Source organism: Pogona vitticeps, chromosome 5 (assembly GCF_051106095.1).
Source record: "Pogona vitticeps strain Pit_001003342236 chromosome 5, PviZW2.1, whole genome shotgun sequence".
NCBI classification, from domain to species: Eukaryota; Metazoa; Chordata; class Lepidosauria; order Squamata; family Agamidae; genus Pogona; species Pogona vitticeps.
Window position 1 is genome coordinate 169,477,348 of NC_135787.1, and position 14,858 is coordinate 169,492,205.

Here is a 14,858-nt window from a genome sequence, read left to right on the forward strand (position 1 = left end):
GGATTCCTCCAGTCTGGCCTTTCGCATGATGTATTACAAAGTATGGACACAAAGACCATAATAACAGCAGAACTCCAGCAAGCATTCGCCATTTTCAGTCATCTTCCCAACGCCCAAACAGCCTAGGCAGGTGGGCCAAGAATTGTGATCAGCACCAACTCTAGTGTTAAAGTCACCAAGAATGAACAGCGGCTCTTTCTTGGGGATTTTTTTGATAGTAGCTGCCAGATCGTCATAGAATTTATCAGCAAAGATTTGCCAGGACAGGGGTTGTTTTAACTGCAATTTCTTCTTGAGATTTGTTGCCTTTTCCCTTCTCCTCAACTTTCCACAGGGTGGTTGTCTTTCAACAAAATAACCATTCTAGATCCTAGTTGAAACAGATGCCTGTATGATGCTTCTGCCACTACCACGTCTTTCACCTGAGCTCCCACAGGGCAATTGCTAATTAAACTGTCATTTTTCACATGATTTCAAATAGCATGCAAAAGCTAGGATGTCAGTTACCATCAAAACTTTTTTTAATACTATAAGACAGTTGATATAAACTCCTTCTGACTCTACATTAGCACAAAGATGAAAAATACATGGTGCTGGAGAATACAGCTACCATCATCCCATACCATTACCTGTAGTGTCTAGATCTTATGAGAACTGCAGCCTCGCGACATGGAGAGAACACCACACGTTCCACATACTTGCATTACCACTGCCCACATCAGTTGAATTCTCCCATGAAGGTATCAGAGGAACAGCAACCAAAGAAGAACTCAAAAGTTTAAACTTCAAGCAGCGTGGAGTGGGGACTGCAGTGTTAATCTGTTGCAGGATAGCCTAGAGTTCTGTGGCATTATAAAGTCTAACATCTTTTATTTGACATAAACTGATAACATTTGCTGCACTCCAGGAAAACCTATGCCACATAAAACACGTTAGTATTCACGGTGACATATGACTCTTTGTTATTAGAAGTAGTTGCGAAGTCCCAAGATACATATTTGGTACCTACTATCAATCTTATATGAGCCAAACCTGGGAGAGAGGAGTAGGAGAAAGTTAAGTTGTTGCTTTTATGATATTAGAATAAAGTTTCATTATTAACTATTGATCACAATAGTTAATAAGTTTTTAAGTACCTTTAGATACACAAACATTTATCCCAAAGGGCTAGCACACTGCCATACTTTGTGTCTGTGTGGAAAAAGCGGAGGGGAATTTCTTTTATAAGGGAGCACAAAGAAGAAGTCAAGGTACTTTATAAGTGGTGCACAGTGATGGATAATGTCATTTGCACAGCTGGGAGGACAGACCATTTTTTCAAGTGACAGGGAAACTTTTGTTCAAACCTGAATGCGTAAAGCATGTATCTGTCAGTAAGAGAAAAACATGAACCCATATATGAATTGATCTGGTAGGAAACAAAGCCACAGTTAGCTGTGTACTCACCAAACACAGGAAGTAACATTTGTAGAGGTGTAGGATGAAGCATTTACAGAGGGCTGAGGTAGTTCTACAAGCTAGCCTAGGAAGAGGCAGCAGACAAGACTGTGCAGAGGGAATGAGAAAAAAGAAAGACACTGGAAAGTTTTGATTTTTCTTGAAGAAAAAAAAAGGTGAAGAAAACACCATCCCTTAGAATAACAAGTCTGATAAGGATCTTCATTTTGTCAAAGTGCCTCTCAGCCCCACATGGGCACAATAGTAGTCTGGGTAACTGAAGACTGCCTGATTTTTAAAAAATTATAGGCTTGCTGATCCTTGTGCATTTCTTTGTGTTCTTCAGTTCTGATTCTCTTCTGTCTCTTGTCAGACCAAATAGACAGGTCAGACTTAAGCAACCTGGGCTGTTAGGTTTTGGTCAAACTTACTAATAAAAGATTTGAAATGTTGAGGATTATGTGTGGTGACTTCTTAAAATGTGCATTTTCCACATGCATGGAAAAGTTAGTGTACAGATATTTTCAAACAAGCGATCCAGCGTGGGTAATCAGTTATGATACATAACTGACCAAGGAGAATATACACCATATACCTCTCTGCACATCTGAATCAGTATTTAAATTAATGTAACCCATTGTTCGTTTATCATATTAAAATACACCAGGAAATTACTGACTACATATAATCTCCATTATGGTCACCTAACACCACCTCAAAATTGAGCCTTTGTACTAGGAAATAAAGAAGGAGTGGCTGAATCTGATGGGCCAGATGCACATTCTCACATTTCTAAGAAACCAGTATATCTAAACGTACAGAGGGCCGAAGAGAAAATCAATTAAAGCCAACAGAAACCATATGCCATTTTAATGAAACATGGAACTGAGAATGTACTGCTCTGGGATCATTTACTGCCTTGCTGGAATATGCATCTGGTATTTATTGTTTCACAAGCCACCAAATGAACACTCACATGGCAAACAAATTGGGAGTTTATAAGCAAATATGGCTTGGTTTCAATGGAACGTAATTTGCAAAGGAAAATTAATAGAAAGGGCAACATATTCCATGTTCATTATTTAAATAAAATACCAAGTTGCCTCTCTGACTAGAAGCTATATAGCCTACATTTCAAAGCAACAGCCAAAGAACGGGTAGGACAATTACCGTATTTTTCGCTCCATAAGACGCACCTTTCCATAAGACGCACCAATTTTTTAGGAGAAGAAAACAGGAAAATATAATCTGTTTTCTTCGCTCCATAAGACGCACAGACTTTCCACCCCCCTGTTTTGTGGGAAAAAAGTGCGTCTTATGGTGCGAAAAATACGGTATGTTTCAGGATTATGTTTTTCTATACAAAGTCACCATTTTTAATTTATAGAAGAACTGCAGCTCTCTTACAATGCATAGGAAATTAAGCAAAACGTATTTTGACTAAAATGTAGCTTCTGAAATGTTTTTATGCACTGGTCTCACTGCTCCTATTACTAATAAATATATAATTATCTTGTATAAACTATCCTTTTTGCTTTTTATCATTCCTTTACTTGTAATGCTCCTTGCAATCCTGTGGAATCAAAGTAGAGGGGCATCAGACTAAAAAAAAGAAAACCCGCATTAGTTTAGTGAAATGTCAGGAGTGAATTTCTAACAAAAAGTATGAAACTTGCCCGTCCTTTTTATTTTTTATTTTTTCAGTACAACCTTTCACAAGATGCAGAGCCCTAAGCTTGAGGCAATTCTTCCCTGGCATGTCAGAGGGCCATCTCTCCTTTCTCCAAAACCTCACCCTACTGGGACAAGTGCCAGATATTTCTGCAAAGAGACTAGACTTTACTGATCACATGTTTTGCACACATTTTTGCACGTAGGAGCTACAGCAGTTAGTCAAAGAGGTGTTTGGAAACATGGATAGACAGTAGGGGGACTGGGTGGGCCCCACAAATTCTTTCTTGCATATCAGAAAACCTTCCCAAGATGATAGATTTAGCAGCTGTCCAAGCCAAAAGGAATATACACATATATATTTCACTAGGATGCAACTTATGCACTACAACTGCAGCATGTTCTCTTTGCATAAATCTGAGAATTTGCCAGTGATTAAAGATGCTTTGTCCTGTTGGCTACTCACATGCTTAGCAGTCCCACCCTCACGTGCAATTATCCTTTTATCTTCATCAAGGCGGACAGGAGATGTAATAAGGATGTGCACTCTACTTCTAAAAGATGAAAGTGCACTTTCTGAGGAATTATTTTTTAAAAGTAAAAAATAATAGTGTGCCACCAAATCAATTCTGACTTATGGCTACCTTTTCCCAGGATTTTCTAGGTAAAGAATACTCAGAAGAGATTTACCATTCCCTTCTTCTGGGGGACATCCTGGAACTGTGCAACTTGCCCTTGACTATGCAGGGTGGCTCTGCTCCTAGGAAGCAGAGTGAGGGACGGAACTCCCAGCCTCTGGCTTTGCAGCCCGATATCTAAACCACTGAGCCCTAAAGGTTCACAAAATGAAATGGGGGCTGCTGCTATACAGTAGGGACTGGGAACTCTCAAGCAATGGGTCCGAGTGCAGCTGCTAGTTGATCTCAAAATCTCAAGCAGAAGCAAGAAGAAATTGAAAGGCATTAAAACTTTAAAATGTCCTGTTCTTAAATACTTTTACAATTGAACAAATACTTTTCCAGCCTCAAAATTTTTCAAAAAAAAAAAAAAGGCTGTGTAATGCATGCTGGAATGGTACGTGCAGGCATAACGTTGTGTTGTGCTCAGTATGAACGAATAATAAATGTCAAAATTTGTGAGAATTACATTATTTCCGATCACATTGCTCCATCCCTTCCTGCTCTGTTCTTGACCCTGCCCACTAGTGCTCAGAAGCAACATCTGAACACTCTTCCTACATCTGTATTTTCCCCCCCGAGGCTAAAAGTTTCCCATCCTTCTGTGGGGGTATTCTTACTGGTGTTTTCCACCTTTTGAAAGGGTGACAATTATTGTCTCCTCATCACAAGGAGTTTTGTGGGTGCAGTGGTGGTTAAACTGCAGTCAAGACTCTGTTCATGACCTGAGTTCGATCCCAACGGGCTTCGTTAGCCAGCTCAACATTGACTCAGCCTTCCATCCTTATGAGGTTGGTAAAAACTGAGTACCCAGCTTGCTGGTGGGGGGCAAGTTTAGGAAGGTACCTTTTATCTTCAAGTAATGTACAAATCTTGCATCTAACAACTAAATGAAGGTAATGTTCTTTGTAGATTCAGTACATCTGACAACAGAACTGTCTTGTAGAAGAATTAATTACAAAGATGCTTGTGTCAGAGGTATTTCCTTACCTCTGTGTACTGAGACTTTCTCCCTCATGTATGTGCCACAGTTTCAAATAGCCATTGCCTTCTGACATGACTTCAGTTATGTTTGGGGCAATTTCTTTGTATCTTTTCTTTACAACTAGAATTAATTGGTATTTCTTTACACCAAAAACATATGGATCTTTATGCTAACAAATGCTGATTGAGTCTTGTTTCATTTGCTATAAATTTAAGCCTGTGTTCAAAGTGTGTTCATTAGGAAAGTTTGCTTTCTTGGCTGTAGCTATCCATGTCACTTATATAGCTAAAAGAGAGAGAAGAAAATCCTACAGCAAAAAAGAAAGCCAAGTATCCTATTGAGTTTCCACTGAGCAAAAAGTCCCAGCAGCATAACATGTGATCCTGCCATTTGCACAAAGGGTGATCTCCATGAAAAAATAATTGCCATTTTGCAATAACAAATCTTGCACAAATAGCACAATCCTGCATTACTATGCTGGCTGGATCTGCTGCGTAGAAGAAGCTCAGCAGGATACTACCCAAAAGGGCTAAACTATCCCCAAGGTTTGGCAGATGGGGAGGCAAGTTAAAAGTGTCACCAACATTTTTCCAGAAAAAAAGAAGCCTCCTAAGAACAAAACTGTCAGAATATTTATACATCTAGGTAATCACTGCTAGAGAACAACACCATCTTGACAGGGCAGAAGGTCTCAGTTTTTCAGACATCTACAACATTATCATTCCCCTCTGCAGCACAGTACAATACTATGTATGTACATAGTGGCAAGGCAAATTGCAATCTGGGTTTATCTTGAAGACATAAAATAATAATCTGGGCATCAGATTCAGTAAACCCAGTAGACCAAATTATAAAATCCCCTTGGTGTTTGTAATTCCAAGCATCTTGATTTAAAGCCCCTTCGTCTTGATTCAAAACTTCAGAAATGGCCTTCTTAGTAGTGCCACCTTTTGTTTCTTCAGAAGGTTTCAGCAGCCAATGGATGTTATATCTTTCTAGCACTGGATAAATAATGTTACTTATCTGTTTTAATCTTTTGCTGCATCTGCTGGACTCGTACATATAGGTTGTATTCAGGTATTATGTCTGAATCCAAATACAGTGGGGTCTCTACTTACGAACTTAATCCATATTGGGAGGCGGTTCATAGGTCGAAAAGTTCGTATGTCGAATCTGCATTTCCCATAGGAATGCATTGAAAACCATTTAATCAGTATCTGCTCTTTTCCGTCCATAGAAACTAATGGAAAACTAATGGGAAGCTGCTATTCCGCCTTCTGCCACTAGAGGGGGATAATTTTTTCTTTTTTTCTTAGGTCAAGAAAAGTTCAGGAAAGGAGGGGGGAGGCAGGGAACAGTTTTAAAAACACTTTTGAAATCTTTTTTTTTCAATGAAGCCAATTTTAAAGCATGTTTTAAAGCATGTTGTGCTGATTTTTTCAGCACAAAGACACACAGGCAGTTTTTTTAGGTGCTGAGCAAGCCTCCCCAAGCCTCTTCAGAGCCAGCCGATCAGCTGTTAGGCGGGGAGAGGAGGGGGCAGGAGCAGAGAAAAGCACAAAATGGCTGCCAGGCTCCCTTCTGGTGTGGGCTTTTATCTGTTTGCTGCTCTTTTTCCTGCAGTTCGGGGGCTACCAAGGCCTGGCAAGTGACTTTCTTTTATTTATTTTTAAGTTTCTGACCTTTTTTTCCCCTCCAGAAGCCTCTAAGGGGAGGGACGGGGCACTTTTTTCCTGTTCGTAACTCGAGGGAAGTTCGTATGTTGAGTATGTAATTTCCTATTGGGCTGGTTCATAAGTCGAAAAGTTCGTATGTAGAACTGTTCGTAAGTAGAGACCCCACTGTAGACTAAAAGAGAAGTGTGGAGGAGGAGACACAAGTATGTTCTGCTGAGAAGCCTGTCAAAGATAGACTTCAACTCAAAGTCTCTCAAAGCTTCATGTCTTAAATACAAACCTCTGTAAAGGAACCTGCAAGTGCATGTTATGTACCAGATGCCTGGTACATAAGAGTTATGTCACCAGCTATGGCAGATTGATGCAAATTTAAAAATTCCTTTTCAACACTGGCATGCGCAAGAGTTCATATCACTGTACATAGGTTGGCACAGTCCAGAATTGAAAAAGGAACTCTTTAAGTAGCATTCAGTCTGCCAGAGTTAGTGACATCATTCCCACTAAGCAGGCAAAGCTACACAAGATACCAGTCACTGCTTAAACAGACATAAAAACAACTTTAGTTTGCTTCTGCCTCTATAGTGCAATACAGTTCTCACAAAAAATGGAACGAAGCAGCGGACAGAAAAAATATGAGAAGTTCATCTTGTATTTAGTCACAGAAAAAAAATTATATACTTGTGGATGACACTTCAGCTAGTGAAGACACTGTGAAGGTTATGATGCTGAACTCTGCATATAGCAGCAGAAATGCAAAACAGACTCCCCATGGGCTAAAAGTCCCAGCATATATGCTTGTCTATGGCAACTATGCACTAATTAGCCATTCTAATCAACCTTAAGAAGATTGACAAGTATATCATTTTTCCCCATACAATAGATGGATAATTATTTTAATGTATGTATAAGTGTGTTTCACTGTTATGTCTGTTTCACAGAATACTTGTACAGTGCTTTTGAAACAATTCCCCAGGAAACTATGTTATTCTACTCTCCATACTGCTGATCCTGCACTAATGTGGACCGAACACTGCCATGCACATAAAAACCCTCAGTACAGAAAGCTATTTGTTTGCTTGCTTGTATAATAAAATTTGCTATGTACAGTCTGTCTTCTTACCACTTCTACCCAAAAAACCTGTATGGGTCATTATTTGAAGTTTTACAAATTCGTAAATGTAGTGATTTGCTGGAATCAATTTACATCAAAACCAAAAACTTAACTTTGATTCTACTTCACTTTCTGTAAAATTCAGTATTACTCTATAAAAAAAGAAATAATGATCTGTTAAAAGGTTGTTCATAGAAAACAGATAGTACAGAGCACTTTCTAATGCATGTAAGTGACCAAGCAAACCATTTCATTTAGCACATAGATCTCAGTGGAACCTACTTCTGATAACTACAGTGGTGCCTTGCAAGACAATTGCCTCACAAAACGATGAATTCACTAGCAAAACTATGAATTCACTAGATGGTGACTTTTTTTGAGCAAAGTTGTGCTTCCCACAGTGACTTTTTTTGAGCAAAGTTGTGCTTCCCAAAACGATTATTCCTATGGGCAATTTTCTTATTCCTATGGGCAATTTTCGCTGGACGATGTTTAGGTCCTAGGTCCACAAGACAGTTTACCCCCCAATTGGAGCACATTAATTACATAAGACCTACTTTTTTATCCCAAAAAAGTATATGCTGCTGGGACGAAAGTGTATGTTGCTAGCTTTTCAGGATCTGCCTCCTGGAATAACACCAGCATACACTTCCCCCCCACCCACTTTTTGGGATAAAAAAGTAGGTCTTATGTAATTAATGTGTTCCAATTGGGGGAGAAGCCACCTTGCAAAGCACTGTCAATGGGGCTATGGTTACAAATTGAAATGATAAAAGAGTGGTGAAAATAGCCAGAAACCAAAGGATAAAGAGATTGTTAAAAAAAAAAAAAACAGGGAAATCATAAATGTAATCCCCTTATTAACATAAATTATGCAGCTGCGTTCCCCACATTTAGGGAAATCACAAGGCTCAGCAGCACACCCAAACTGCACTGGATGAGCCTCCATCTGGGAAAACCATTTTTATGACATGGTATTTCCCCTGCAAGGTATCAGTTAGAATGGCCCTTGAATCTCCTACCCCATTCTGTCCCCTAACCCCCCAAGTCATTGTGACCCCCTGGCTGCACCTCCCACTCAGTACAGGGCTGCACAGTCCCAGTCCTGCCAGAGGCCAAGAGAGCTCCTCAGTGTTTTGGGGTACCCTGCGGGACCCCCATCAGGGGCTAAGTGTTCCTCTCACAATCCTCTAGTAGTGCACAGGGAGAAAGAGAAAGAGGGAGAAGGCTATCTGAGACCCATTGAATTTCCAAAGGCAGTGCAGGTGAGGGGATTGCTTTTCCCCAAGATGGTATGGGGAACTGTGTTTTGCAGGACAATGTCTTTCTTCTATGGATAATTTTCGCAAGACAGTGATTTTTTTCCCAATTGGAATGCATTAATTAGATTTCAGTGCATTCCAATGGGGAACTGGGTTTCACAAGACGATGTTTTCGCAAGACAGCAATTTCCATGGAAGGAATTAAAATCGTCTTGCGAGGCCACCACTGTAATGCCTTCATTCTCAAAACATAAATCATTTTATGAATTTGATTCAGACCTACCTAAGTTACTGAGAGTCATAAACAGCATTTTTAGGGCCAGGTACTTGGGCATATGCATATTGCTTTACATGTGGTGCATATACAGTACAAGTATACCACAAGGAAACTACAGCCAACATTCTGTTGCTTAATGTAGTAAATTACACTAGAGTTGACTCATTGAATCAATGCAGATTTAGTGAGTCAGCCCCTCCATATGTTTCATTGATTCAAACAGGCCTTCTCTAGCTGTAATTTATTATGCTAAAGTAAGAGTAGTTAGAGTTAGAGTAGGCCCGTTTAAATCAATGGAACTATGGAGGAGTTGACTCACCAAAGCCTCATTGATTCAATTTGCCTACTCTAGTGTGATGTACTATGCAAAGCAACAGGAGTTTGGCTTATACGTTACTCCTTATCTTTTACTACTCATCCCTTACATTATTTTGAAAAAATGCATGTGTGGTGCTCATCACTTCTGAAGTTGCATGCCTTATTCCCCTTCATCCAAACAGAGGTACAGTGAAGTTAAGAACTGGCCATTTCATTCTTTCCATGGAAACCACAAAATGTTGCCCCACAGTTGTGCCCTCGAGAGAGCCTTCCCTTCCAAGACTGAAGTATGACTATAGGGTGAAGAGAGAGGCAGAATTTTAATTAACCTATTAATGAAAATAAAAAAGCTGGCTAAGTGACTGCACAGCAATTCTTTCACTCCCGCTCAGCCAAGGTCGTGGATGTGGCACACAGGCACTCCTCAGGGCACGGGAAAAGTTTCCTGACTGCATTCACATACTGTTCACAACATTAAGGGGCATGGGCTTTGGAGGCCGGGGTGGATCAGTTTCCTAGATAATTGCCAGGATGGTCAGACAGCAAAGTAGACAAGTGAGCACACTCAGAAGTCATCAAGGTCATTGCTGATTTCTGACGCTGCATGCACAAGGCAGGCATTTGGGTTAGAAAACACACTGAAGGTGTTACCTAGTCACCCCCAGAACTAAAGTCTAAAATATTGATGGCAACCTGAATATCATTGTTAGGAACATACAGTGTACTGTACCTACATTAATAGCAATGGCCATCTGTTCATATCTGCACATCTTTAAATGAACATCTTAAAGTATCTTTCACTTGCACGAATGTTACCATTCCTTAAGAGCTATATGAGTATGAGTAATGTTTTTTTTTCTTAGAATTCCCACACACCTCTAGATGGCTAAGACACATTTAATTTGAGGAATAATGTTCATTTATTCACAAGGCAGAGGAAAGTTTAGCCTTACAAGAACTATTGTGAGCTTGTTTTATGTAAAAATGGCCCATGTAGTATAATAACTAGAATGTGGATTAAGACTGGGTAGATTTGAACCATGAAGCTTAGCAGGTGCATGTTGCCCTCTGAGTATTTCTCAGCATCAATCTGCTTCGCAAGATAAAATGAGTAGATGAGAGCCATGTTTGATGCCCTAAACTTGTAGGAGAAAGGGCAAAAATGTAAAGCTATTTGTTTAAGATATGTCTTTCATCTTCCAAATACTGTATGGTATATTAAATTTACCACTTATTTTTACCTAAAACTTAGCTGCAAGCTAAACCACAGAAGCCTGTGCTGCAAGGTCAGAAGACCAGCAGTCATAAGACCGAATCCACGCGACCGAGTGAGCTCCCGTCACTTTGTCCCAGCTCCTCACCAACCTAGCAGTTCGAAAGCATGTAAATGCAAGTAGATAAATAGGTACCATCTCGGTGGGAAGGTAAAACAGTGTTCCCTAGTCACGCTGGCCATGTAACAACGGAAACTGTCTTCGGACAAGCGCTGGCTCTACAGCTTGAAAAACAGAATGAGCACCGCCCCCTAGAGTCAGACACGACTGGACTAAAAATGCCAAGGGGAACCTTTACCTTTAAATTCAAAGCACAATTGGATGTTATTTTCCAGATGAAAGGTCTGACACAATGTCAAGGAATCTGGAAAGGTCAGACATCCAAAATATAAATTAACATAATCATTATTAACGTAATCTAGTTCATCTAAAGAAGGTTGCTATGATGCAAAGCATTGGGGGAACTATTATCCTTTTCTGACCACATTATGCTCCAGCTGGTCACAGATGTAACAGATACAATAGCAAAGAACTGGCAATCTTAGCAAATACAACTCTGCTCTTTAACCATCCTCCATAAAAGTCAATTAAGATTAAGTTCTCAATTAAGAACTAAAATTCCTAATGTGACACTTCCACAACATTCTTTGTGCCAAGTTGTGTTCAAGAAAAAACACAATCTGCATTCAAGTCTGCCGAGATTCCAGAGGACTGCTGTTGGTTGTCGTTTCTGCCTTTTGCAATCACCCCAATGCATCCTGGCAGCTTTTCTTTTTATGAACACAGCATGCTAATTCTTACTCACCATTAGATCTGCATCATTTTCAGCCAAATATACTTTTCTCCCCACTGGTACTTGCTGCAGAACAAGCATTAAAGAACTCCATTCTTAGAAAGATTACTTGAATGAGATTAGTGCTCATGAAAATGAAAATAAATCCCCAGCTAGAGCTCAGGTCCACTGTTGGAAAGGCACATATGACATCATTAGGCCACCGGACCACAGTGCTAATCCATGTTCCAGGCTAGGACTCGCTCACATTTTGGGGGCCAAAAGACCATCTTACAGTATTATGTGTCAAATAAACTGCAGGAAGACAAACAATTTAATACAGCAGGCCGTTAGAGTTAACACTGGCAAATGAGCCTACCGTCTAAATTCTGGCTAGGAGTAATTCACTAGAAATAGTTAAGAAATAGTTAATAGTTAAATTGTGGAGACAATGGGTATCATTAAAAGTAAAAGCTAAAAGTAGAGACAGAGGCTCTGATTCCACAGTAAACTTGCCTACTGAAGATTTAATTCTGAATTAATTTTTAGGGGGAGAACTATGAATGGGAAATATTATTTTAGTCACATATTGCTCTTCCTCTAAGCTCAAGGGTAGTTAACTCCTGAAAACTGTCATTCTTTTTAGTCCACAGGAAAACCAAGTACAGTATGTGATAGTTGTGTTCTGTGTTGTGGGGGGGGCGGAATCTGTACCTATGTTTGGTTTGATGGAATGGCAGAGGGATCATTGATCAAGCACAAGACTTTTGAAATATTACTATTTTGGATTACAACTCTCAGAGTTGGAAAACTCTGGGGGTTGCAAGTCAACATAGTACCTAACTTTTCTGAGCTCTGTTCAGCACTGATTATCTCCCATTTCAGTAGCTGACAGAAGAATGAGACCAAGGCAATTGTATATTAATGTAACCCTTTGCGAAGGGCTTAAAAAACACACCTCTGAGCTGTTTAATATGTCTTGCTCTACAACAGTGGTGTCGAACTGTGGCCCTCCAGATGTTCTTGGACTTCAACTCCCAGAAGCCTTCACCACCACCTCTGCTGGCCAGGATTTCTGGGAGTTGAAGGCCAAGAACATCTGGAGGGCCACAGTTCGACACCACTGCTCTACAAGTACTGTTTCTCTTTTAGAAAGTGCTTGTGTAAACACCATCAAGAATTTGGCCTATTCATACTCAACATTCATTTTGCTGCCAGAGACCTCTATCTTGGTTTTTCAACAAGGACTGGAATCCTACCCATCTACAAGCTAGCATGCTAAGTACAGAAAACCATCAGGGTGTGAAGAAATACTGTACTGTTCTTAGCCAGCTCATTTAATATACTGGGTACCCTAGAAAATAGGTTTCATTGGTTTTCAATTGCCATTTTTAAACTGGACAGTTTATCTTATGAAAATAAATATTCCAGTGAAATCCTCAACACCAGATCTGTTGACTGCATCAATAAGGTTTTCCTGATATTTTACACCTTTGCTCATGACATCTGTCCTTCTATAGCAAGCAAGAACATATATTTTAACTGAGGACGTTATTTACCAGGTGAGATTTTTTCCTCTTTATATACTCCTGTAACAGCTTACCTCTAACCTGAAATTGTCCTGGCTGCTTTTAAGAGAGTATACCAGCATAAACAGGTTCTTACATACTTCTTTGAACATTTGACTGTACAGTCTCATCAACAAACCAGAAGGGAGCAAGCTGCAGTCAGATGTTGTTGTACTGCAACTCCCACAGCTCTCTCCAGCATAGCAAGTGGTGAAGTATAATGGAAGTTGTACTACAAATACCTGGAAAGCCACAAATCGCCCATCACTGATACACACAGAAGAAAGTGGGCATGTATCCTATGGAGTGTTCTTCAAACACATAAAGCAAAGGTAGGGAGAAATACAGAAAGATCCAGCAAAAAGCTAGGAAAGCTGAATGCACAAGGCTGCCAGGATTAAATTATGACAGAATACTATTACCTCTAGAACAACACTCTGCAGAGTGCAACCTACAGGCAGGATGTGACCCAAGTGCCCATAGTGCAAAGTTTTCCCTTTAACCCTTAGAAATTGTTTTTTCACTAGTAGAGGTTTCTAAGAGCAGAATTTTTACTTTACATATTTATTTATTGGCACGGCTAAGTTGCAGGGGTCTCCAAGCCACTCTCCAAAAGCCGAAATCCAAGATAGACTAGAAGTTGTTGTCTGGGCATTTCTGACTTTGTTTGTTTCTAACATTTTTAGCATTTCCAAAGCTGGTGATGCTGAAGAAATTGGTTCCCAGTCCCCCAATGTTGCTTAACTCTTTAGGACAGTGCAGTACTAAAGAAGCAGTTGCAGCAAGAGGTAACTGAATGATGTTCAGTCCTGTCAGTGAACACTTTTGAAGGGAGATGGGCTATAGCTTTCTCCAGTCCCTCAAAGCAGACTGTCAACAAATCTCCCCACATACCCCATTTCTCAGTTGTCCAAACCCCTCGTGCTTCCAGTTACTGACATTCATTGAAAAGACTATAAATTGCTGCTCTAGCCCTTTTGCAGATTATGACATAACGAGTATACAACAGTGGCTTACATAATTAAAAGCTGATATTTAAAGCTAAGAACAGTGAGCATAAAGAGGCAGCATACATCATTAAAAGCCAATAATAAAGCTAAAACAATAAGCATACAAATATTAAAAGGGAAGAAACAAATACCACTCTGAGAAACGGACCCAAGTAGTGCTAAAAACCCAGTCAAAGCAGTAACGCATATAATCCATCTAAAAATCACACAGGTAGCCGATTACTGAAGGAAGGCTAGCCTGAAGAGAAAGGTCTTTGCCATTCTGTGGAAGGAAAGCAAAGAAGGGGCCACTCTGGCTTCCTGTGGGAGGAAATTCGAGAGTCTGGGAGGAGCAACAGAGAAGGCTGTCTCCTTTGTCCCCATCAGACGCACCTGTAAATGTGATAAGAACAAGAGAAAGACCTCTCCTGATGATCTTAACACCCAAGCTGGCTCATAATGGGAAACACAGTCCTTCAGATAGCTTGGAACCAGGCCTTTTAGGGCTTTATACATTAAAACAGCACTTTGAATTGTTCATTTGGATTCTGTAATTCTTAACTGTTCAGGACGCTGTGCAGCATCAGAGTGTAAAACAGGGATCCTCAAATGTTTAGGTTTCATCATCATCTTAGAACTGGAAAGATGCAAGGGACCCTATGGAACATCAAGCCCCTGTCAAGGAGGCACAGGGGAAATCGAATTCCCAAACTTTGGCTCTGCAGCCACATACCTAAACCACTTAGCTATGTTTGCCTTTGAATCTTCTGAAATCCTGTACAGACAGGAAAAATCCCACATACTTTGCTTAAGGTGCAAACTTCAAAAATGCATACTTAAG

At 40.0% G+C, this 14,858-nt stretch overlaps 2 protein-coding genes and 1 non-coding gene across 3 annotated transcripts in view; 1 reads left to right on the forward strand and 2 right to left on the reverse strand.

The window, feature by feature from the left end:
• SYN3 (synapsin III) overlaps positions 1–14,858 on the forward strand; it is a 240,444-nt gene that overhangs the window by 97,162 nt on the left and 128,424 nt on the right. The gene's annotated exons all lie outside the window — the stretch shown is intronic.
• Positions 1–14,858, reverse strand: part of TIMP3 (TIMP metallopeptidase inhibitor 3) — an 80,908-nt gene that overhangs the window by 22,697 nt on the left and 43,353 nt on the right. The window lies entirely within an intron of this gene.
• Positions 8,389–8,557, reverse strand: LOC140707855 (U1 spliceosomal RNA). The gene has a single exon (XR_012088020.2). It is a non-coding gene; the product is annotated as a U1 spliceosomal RNA (small nuclear RNA).